We start from the raw sequence: 9091 nt of genomic DNA, 5'->3' as shown, positions 1-9091 counted from the left end.
TGTGGTGTCCTATGTGCAGATCTTCAGGGCTGTGCTGAGAATCCCCTCTGAGCAGGGACGGCACAAAGCCTTTTCCACGTGCCTCCCTCACCTGGCCGTGGTCTCCCTTGTTATCACCACTGGCATGTTTGCCTACCTGAAGCCCCCCTCCATCTCCTCCCCATCCCTGGATCTGGTGGTGTCATTTCTGTACTCGGTGGTGCCTCCAGCTGTGAACCCCCTCATCTACAGCATGAGGAACCAGGAGCTGAAAGACACATCGAAGAAGCTGATTCTGTCACTAATCTCTCAGCAGCATTAACCTGCCCATGTCTCTTCAGAAGTGATTTCAGATTCATCTGGGGAACTTCCTGGGCTTTGGGCCTTTTCTCTGTGATAACCATGTTTGTCCAGGTACGTTCCACTTCCCCAGAGGCATGAACCCAGCCCTTCTGACCCTGAGGCCTGTTCACGTGTGCCTGGCACAGGGGTACAGCTGACCTCCCATCTCATGTCTCTTTAATAAAATGGGATTTCTTCAGTGCCGGTGTCTGGAGGTTTGGCTCTTCTTCCAAAGCTGAGCTCAGGCTGAGGAAGTTGTCCTCACAAGGCCATGCTGCTTTGTTTGGGTTCTCCATGGGATGAGGGAAGAGTGTTAGGCAATGGGACAATGTGGGGCAATGTATTAGGGAACGGGCCCAGGCTGAGCCTTCACCCGTGGTTGCCCAGTTCCCCCGGAAACGGTGAATGATCCACAGGGATCTGCCTGGGACTGTCCCTCCATGGCTTTCAGTCATCACAGCCAACTCGCTCTGCGGAGCAGAAACAACAGTGCAGGACCCTGTGGAGATCGTGGGGAGGGGGCAGGAGTGGCAAATGAGGCCAGATCAGACAAAGTTCCCTGGTGAAATGTTCTCTGGGGACAGGGACACCCTTGGAGAAGAGCAAAGGAGCATCTCTGTGCATCCAAGGTGGAGAAAAAAGACGACAAAGAGAAATCAATCTCTGCATGCACCAGCTCAGGGCAGGCTTCTCTAGGGATGGAGCAGTCTGAGGAGCTCTGGGGCCCGGAGTCTTCTCCTGGAAGAGGGGCTGACACAGAGGGGCTTTCTGTCAGTGGTCAGGATCTCTTGGAGACAGGCGCAGGGGACACAGGGAGACACTGGTCTCTGCCATCTCATGCCATGTCCGGCCCTCAGCCCTGGGGCCAGTGTGGGGCTGAGACATCTCTCTGCCCCCCAGGAGCTACTGTGACCATCAGATGGGCTGAGGCTGTGGCATTGAGTCTGCAGAGTTTTTCAGAACCCATCAATGGGCACTGCCACGGGGTCAGCCCAGAATGGGCTGCTTTTCTGGGCTGGACAGGGGAGAGATGGGGGAGAGGGACAAGAAGCAAGAGGGAGAACCAGAGAGAGACTGGGATGGGCTTGAAAGTGCTTGAAAGAGGAACACACTAAAGTTAGCTGAGCTGCCTGCCCATGCAGGGTGAGGAGTCACACAAGAGGGTTGGTGTTGCAGAGCCAGGGCTTGTAGAAGGCATCTGAGACTTGCAGACACGGGATAGAGGAGGTTGGTCTGTGCCTTTGGTGGCATGGGCAGTTGAGGAAGGTGACACAGAGCACTTGTAGCACCCCAAATCTGTCGCACTGGCCACTTCCAGCACTGGCAGCACACCCCAAGTTTATGGGTGAATTTTCCTGTTTGGCCATCTCTGTCCTCCTGCCAGGCTCAGTGCCTGAATCAATTTTCGTGAAGCAAAGGACGACCAAGATGGTCAGAGACTGGAGCGCCTTTCCCATGAGGAGACGCTGAGGGAGATGAGCTAGTCCAGCCTGGAGAAAGGAAGGCTGAGAGGGATCTCATTGCAGCCTGCCAGTACCTAGGAGGACTTTATGGAGAACAGAGAGCCAAGCTCTTCACCAGGGTGCATGGTGGGAGGACAAAAGATGGTGGGTGGAAGGTGAAAGAGAAGAGGCTCAGCCTGCAGATAGGAAAGCGCTTTTCCCCATGAGCTGAGCCAAGCATTGGAGCAGGTCGCCCAGAGATGCCGACCAGACTCCAGCCCTGGAGGTTGTCAAACTTTCTTCAAACTGGTCCAAGCCTTGAACAACGTGGCCTGACCATGTTTCTGGCAGGCTGGAATGGAGACCTCCCAAGGCCCCTTCCAACTTGAGCTGATACTATGAACCTACGACCTCAGGCCCTTTTTCTGATAACAACAGAGCAAATGCTTATGGGGCACGAATCTCCCTCTGCTGTATGTGACCCCCTAAAACAAAACCTCAGCCAGTGACGAGAGGTCGGTATCACGGTGTGACTCTCTGTGCAAAGACTGAGGGGTGTCATTGACAGTCCTGGGCAGGAACTGCTTTGGGGACACGGGGGTCTATGCAAGGCACAAAATGACCTTTTTTTTTTTTTTTTTCAATGCTGCAAGCCTGATTATAATAGAAGTGTTTAGAAAAATGTCAATAAAAATATGAATCAAAGAAGAACTAAAGAAAAGATGCAAAGAAAAGAAAATGTACTTTTCAGCTTTTAAAATTATTTGTGGATTTTTTTCCTTTTGCTTTAATATAATAGTCAAAGGGGGGAATTTGTATCCTTGCTCTTCTTTTTATTTTTTTTTTTAAAAAAAAAAGAAAGTGTGTTCCAGAACTGGGATTGGATGTAGGACACAAATACCTTCAGCTACAGAGGCACAGATACCTCCTGCCAGCATAGATGCCCTGGACAAGTGCCAGCGCACTCCTGACTTCTCCCGTCACTCAATCAGCCAGAGCTTTTTGAAACATTCCATCAGGTACCAACTGTCGTGGTTTGGCCTCAGAGGACAACAAAGTACCACGGGGCAGCTGTGCTCTCTCAAGCCCCCCCCACGGCCATGAGGGGAGAATCGGAAGGAAAAGGCAAAACTCGTGGGTTGGGACAAAGGCAGTTTAACAGAACAACAAAGGGAACAAGAAAACAATAACAGTAACACGGATAGTGATGCCATGAAAGTCGAAATCAGGACTCAAGAGTGGGGATGACTATTAAGCAGGTATTCTTTATTGCAGCGCTGGACGCACAGGGGATCGCTCCTCCAAATGTGCGCGCCGAAAGCCATGAGTTACACAGCTTATACACAAGCTAAATATACATATTCATTATTCTTCCCAGAACTCATTGTCACACGTTGCCACCCACTCCCACATGTGTCTTTCAGTCTCTTTCTGGTCTTCAAAGACCTCTGGTGGTCGCTTACTTCATCCCTTCCTCTTCATCACTGCATCCTTTTGGTGAACTGCAGTCATCTACTTCTCTATTCTTGCTGGCAAAGCCGCAAGGCTGGTTTAGGCTGGCTCTGCATGCCTTGGTGGTCTCGACACATCCTGTTCTCAGAGATAAGTTCCTCTTGGAAGATAACAAGGTGCTGACCTGTACAATTGCTAGTTGCATACGTGCTTAGGCCCCTGTTTGCATTTAGCCAAGTTAGAAAAACAAAGACTCACAGTATTTGCTAACTCATTGTTTATGCTAAGAGCGGCTTAGTTGTGTCAAGCAAACCTTCAAGCCATACTCAGCCCTATTCCTTCATTCAACCCCCGCTTTTCTGTAAACTATAGATAATTCTTTTGCAAAATCTTGTTTACAGTCCACAATACATGTACTGGTTGAGCAAGAGTCCGTACTTTCCACCACATCCAAAGGTCGAGAGCAGTCAACAGTAGGGCTACAAGGATCAGCACTAGTATAGGATGCACTGGGAAGTTGAAAAACTGTGCGGCGGTTGGAGATTTAATGAGGTATTTAGAAAAATGTCCCACCAGTGGTGTTCCCCGGTTTCCTCGATGGTTGTAATGATGTTCCTTATTTCCAGAGTATCGTGCTGGACTTGCCATAATGTTCGTTTAGAAGTTTCTTTCACTTTCTCTAGCAGTGAGTATACTTGCTTCACATCAAATTTACATGCTATATCAACTGAGCTGTTTTCTCTTATTTTATAGGATGGTATTTGTCCTTAATCTCCCCAGTCTCTCCTAATTTGGCCATCAGTTTTTAAAACTGTGTATACCTTAGTTTCTTCATCTGTGATATTCAGACCTACATTAACCAAGTATCCATTCCTGATCCAGTCTTCAGGGTCGGGGACATCATCTAGACCTTGACGGGTGATGCAGTTCTCTGTCTGTCCAGCTGTGATGCAGGAGATCATGATAATGATTTCCGGAATTGCAGTTTTGCTGGTCCAGTACATTCGGAGGTCCATTTCTGCTCAAGTGGGGGATCTTCCTCACACTTTGGAGCCTTCCATTGTTTACATCTTTGTAATCTTAGTTTTAAAGGTCCTAAAGGTTCCGAAGTCCACTGCTTATCTGGAGCCTTTTTCACTCGGGAGCAGTGGATCCAGGCCGGCTGTTCTTTTTACTTTGATTGCAGTGAAGGTGGTCAGTAGCACTTGGAATGCTCCGTTCCACTTCTCTTCTAGTGGATCACCTGAAAAATTCTTAATATAAACCTAATTTCCAGGACTAAAGGGATGGATAGTACGGTCCAGTCCTTTAACTCTGGTTCCTAAGTCATTCTTATTGATTTTCTCTAATCAAGGGAGCAGGCAGTCTAGGAGGTTCCTTGAGTGTATGGAAGATAACTTCCTGACACAACTGGTAGGAGAGCCTACCAGGAGAGGCACCTCACCAGACCTACTTTTCACAATCAAAGAAGGACTAGTGGGAGATGTGGAGGTCGGAGGCCGTCTTGGTCTTAGCGATCATGAAATGGTCAAGTTTTCAATTCTTAGTGAGGTAAGGAAGGGGGTGAGCAAAACCTCCACCTTGGACTTCCGGAGGGCGGACTTTAGCCTGTTCAGAGCCCTGGTTGGGAGGGTCCCTTGGGAGAGAATCCTGCAGGGCAAAGGGGTCTGGGAGGGCTGGATGCTCTTCAAGAAGGAAATCCTAAAGGCCCAGGAGCAGGCTGTCCCCGTGAGGCGCAAAATTAAAGAGCGGGGAAAATGGCCGGCCTGGATGAACAAAGAGCTTTTGATGGGACTTCGGGGAAAAAAGGAGGGTTTACCACCTTTGGATGAAGGGACAGGCAACTCAGGAGTAGTACAGAGATCTTGTTAGGTTATACAGAGAAAAAATTAGGAAGGCAAAAGCCCAGCTGGCCCAGCTGGCCATTAATATAAGGGACAACAAAAAAAAGTTTTTATAAATATGTCAACAAAAAGAGAGTCAGGGAGAATCTCCATCCCTTCCTGGATGGGGGGGGGGGAACATCCCAAACAAGGACGAGGAGAAGGCTGAGATACTTAATGCCTTCTTTGCCTCTGTCTTCAATAGTCGGACCAGCTACCCCCAGCGTGTACAACCTCCTGGGCTGGAAGATAAGGATGGAGAGCAGAACAACCCCCCCGTAATCCAGGAGGAAGTACTTAAGGATTTGCTTATGCACCTGGACACGCATAAGTCCATGGGGCCGGATGGGATTCACCCAAGGGTACTCAGGGAGCTGGCAGGACAGCTCACCAAGCCTCTCTCCATTATCTATCAACAATCCTGGTCAACAGGAGAGGTACCAGATGACTGGAGGGTGGCCAATGTGACGCCCATCTACAAGAAGGGCCGGAAGGAGGATCTGGGAAACCATAGGCCTGTCAGCCTGACCTCGGTACTGGGAAAGATCATGGAGAGGATCGTGAGTGATGACACCAAACTAGGTGGGAGTGTTGATCTGCTTGAGGGTCGGCAGGCTCTACAGAGGGACCTGGACAGGTTGGATCATTGGGCCAAGGCCAATGGGATGAGGTTGAATAAGGCCAAGTGCCGGGTCCTGCATTTTGGTCACAACAACCCCAGGCAACGCTACAAGCTCAGGGAAGAGTGGCTGGAAAGCTGCCCAGCAGAAAAGGACCTGGGGTATCGGTGGACAGCCGGCTTAACATGAGCCAGCAGCGTGCCCAGGTGGCAAAGAAAGCCAACGGCATCCTGGCCTGTATCAGGAATAGCGTGGCCAGCAGGAGCAGGGCAGTGATGGTGCCTCTGTCCTGGGCACTGGTGAGGCCTCACCTCGAGGGCTGTGTTCAGTTCTGGGCCCCTCACTACAGGAAGGACATTGAGCTTCTGGAGCGTGTCCAGAGGAGAGCCACCAAGCTGGTGAGGGGTCTGGAGAACAAGTCATACGAGGAGAGGCTGAGGGAACTGGGCATGTTTAGTTTGGAGAAGAGGAGGCAGAGGGGAGACCTCATTGCCCTCTACAACTCCCTGAAAGGAGGGTGTAGAGAGGTGGGTGTTGGCCTCTTCTCCCAAGGGAATAATGACAGGACCAGAGGAAATGCTCTGAAGTTGCGGCAGGGGAGGTTTAGATTAGATATTAGGAAGAATTACTTTACTGAGAGAGTGGTCAGGCACTGGAACGGCCTGCCCAGGGAGGTGGTGGAGTCACCATCCCTGGAGGGATTTAAGGAACGTGTAGACATAGCACGTCAGGGCATGCTCTAGTGCCCGAGATTGTTGGTTTCTGTCTGTTTGCGGGTGGGTGTGGTGTGTGGTTGTGGGTGTTTGTTTTGTGTGGGTTTTGTTTTTGTTTTGGTGTTTGGGTTTTTTGTTTTGTTTGTTTGTTTGTTTTTTATTTTGTTTTGTTGTGGGGTTTTTTTGTTGTTTTTTTTTTTTTTTTTGATGATCTCAAAGGTCCCTTCCAACCAAGAAGATTCTGTGATTCTGTAATTGTTTTCCCAAAGAAATAACATATTTTTCTAAATAGGAATTTCCCAACTGGTTGAAATCTTCTCCTTTATATTCTGTCTGGTACAATCTCCCACATAATATTTCAAAACAGCTTAGGTTCTCTTTAGCTCTTGGCTTTACACATAGTCTGAGCAGAGCTATGGGTAATGCCTGATACCAATACAAATTCGCTTCCTGACATATTTTGGCTATCTGCTGTTTTATCGCGTGATCGTGGGAAGCCAGTGATCCCCTCTCTGTTCCAATACAGCGGATACCGAATGTGAAACCAATACCGTCATCTTCTGGCCCAAACCACATTTCTGGGCTTCCTCAATATTTAGTATAATGGCCGCTACTGCTCGGAAACATCCTGGCCATCCTTCACTTACTTCATCTAATTGTTTAGAGAAGTAAGCTATGGCTCTTTTGTAGGCTCCCAGCCGTTGAGCTAGAAGTCCTAGAGCTATTCCTTGTTTCTCGTGAGAAAAGAGCCAAAAAGGTTTGGTTACATCAGGCAAGCCCAAAGCCGGGGCTCTCACGAGCTCTTTCTTGGGTATTTCAAATGCATTCTGGGCTTCTTTGGACCATATCCATTGAGTGGGATTATTTTTCAAAAGTTCATATAAAGGTTTTACTATCATCCCATAGTTGTAAATCCCTAATCAACACCAACCCATCATTCCCGAAAAAGTTCTGAGTTCTTTTACCGCCCGAGGGAGAGGGGTTCTGCAGATGGCTTCTTTTCATTCCGTTCCCAATTCCCATTGTCCTCCAGACAGCTCGTATCCCTAGTAGGTTACTTGCCTCTGCACCATCGGAGCTTTCTGTTGAGAAACCCGATATCCATTTAATCCCAAAAAGTTTAACAAGCCAACAGTCCACCGGGTACAGTCATGTTTTGTTTCGGTTGCTATCAATAGATCATCCACATATTGTAAAAGGGTTCCGTTTTTGGAAGGAGGCTTCCATACCTCAAGCTCTTGTGCTAACTGATTTCCAAACATTGTCGGACTGTTTTTGAAACCTTGGGGTAACACTGTCTGGGTAAGCTGGGTTTTCCTACCAGTGGTAGGGCTCTCCCACTCGAATGCAAACAACTTTTGACTTTCTTTGGCCAAAGGCAGACAAAAGAATGCATCTTTTAAGTCTAGTACTGTAAACCATACCCGACTGGTTTTCAATGCGGTAAGTAAGATATAGGGACTGGCCACTACAGGGTGCAAATCTTTAACCATCTTATTTATTGCTCTCAGATCTTTTACTACTCGATAAGTCCCATAGGGTTTCTTTACCAGTAGTATGGGGGTGTTATATTCTGATTCACATTCCACTAACAATGCATGCTGTAGAAAATTATTAACTGGGTTTTGTATTCCTTTACGATCTTCTAATCTCAAAGGATACTGTCTTTGGCGTATTAGGTTTGCCCCTTCTTTAAGCTCTATTATTACGGGGGTGGCGTTTTTCGCCCTCCTTGGAGTCCCTGCAGCCCAAACTCCTGGATATGCTTGATTGGTGATTTCTTCAATTTCGGGTGCTGGTGTAATGGACCTTTCAGAGTGTATTAGGGCTAGACTCAAAATTTCAATTAATGTATCTTCTTTTACCTTTAATTCCATGGCTCCTCGCTTAAAAACTATCACTGCCCGTAATTGTTCCAGTAAGTCTCGACCTAATAGTGATTTGGGGGAATTTGGCAAGTATAGCAATCGCTGTATCCTAATCTGCTTTCCTAACATAAATTTGAGTGGTTTTGAAAAGAATGCCTTTTTCTCTTGGCCAGTAGCTCCTATGACATTCACAAAGTCTCTACTTATAGATATCAGTTCTTGATTTAAAACAGACAAAGAGGCACCCGTATTTATTAAAAATTCAACCTCTTTACCCTTGTTCCCTAGCTTTATCTTAACCAGTGGATCCGCTAGGGTAGATGCCCCAGGTCCCCGTCAATCGGTCTCTGTTTCAGCTATCAGGGCTGGTGGGGTACCTTTAAGCTCAGGGCATTCATTTTTCCAGCAATATGTGCATTGATTCCTTTCCAATACATTCCCAACATTAACACCTCTACCTCTTGTCGAATCCCCTAGTCCTCCTTTGTTCCCAAAAGGCCTTGCTCTTCCACGTCCTCTAAATCCCCTACCGTTCATTACTCCCCTCTGTTCTAATGCCACCACGGTGGCTGTGGCCATCACTTCTGTCAGCTTTCCTCTATCTACATCTTCTCCCCTTCTTCCTCACCGCTACTGCCACCCTCTGTCTCAGTGAGCGGCGATCCCTGTGGAGAAGGCGGATCTAGCAACGGAGGAGGAGGCATTCCCAAATCCTCAAGCTGTTTCCTCTCTCCTCTTTCTGGATTTGGTTACTTTCAAACACCTTTGTCCAATACTACATGCCGAGCAACA

This window comes from Numenius arquata, chromosome 30, assembly GCF_964106895.1.
Source record: "Numenius arquata chromosome 30, bNumArq3.hap1.1, whole genome shotgun sequence".
NCBI lineage: Eukaryota > Metazoa > Chordata > Aves > Charadriiformes > Scolopacidae > Numenius > Numenius arquata.
This window is presented reverse-complemented; position numbering follows the sequence as displayed.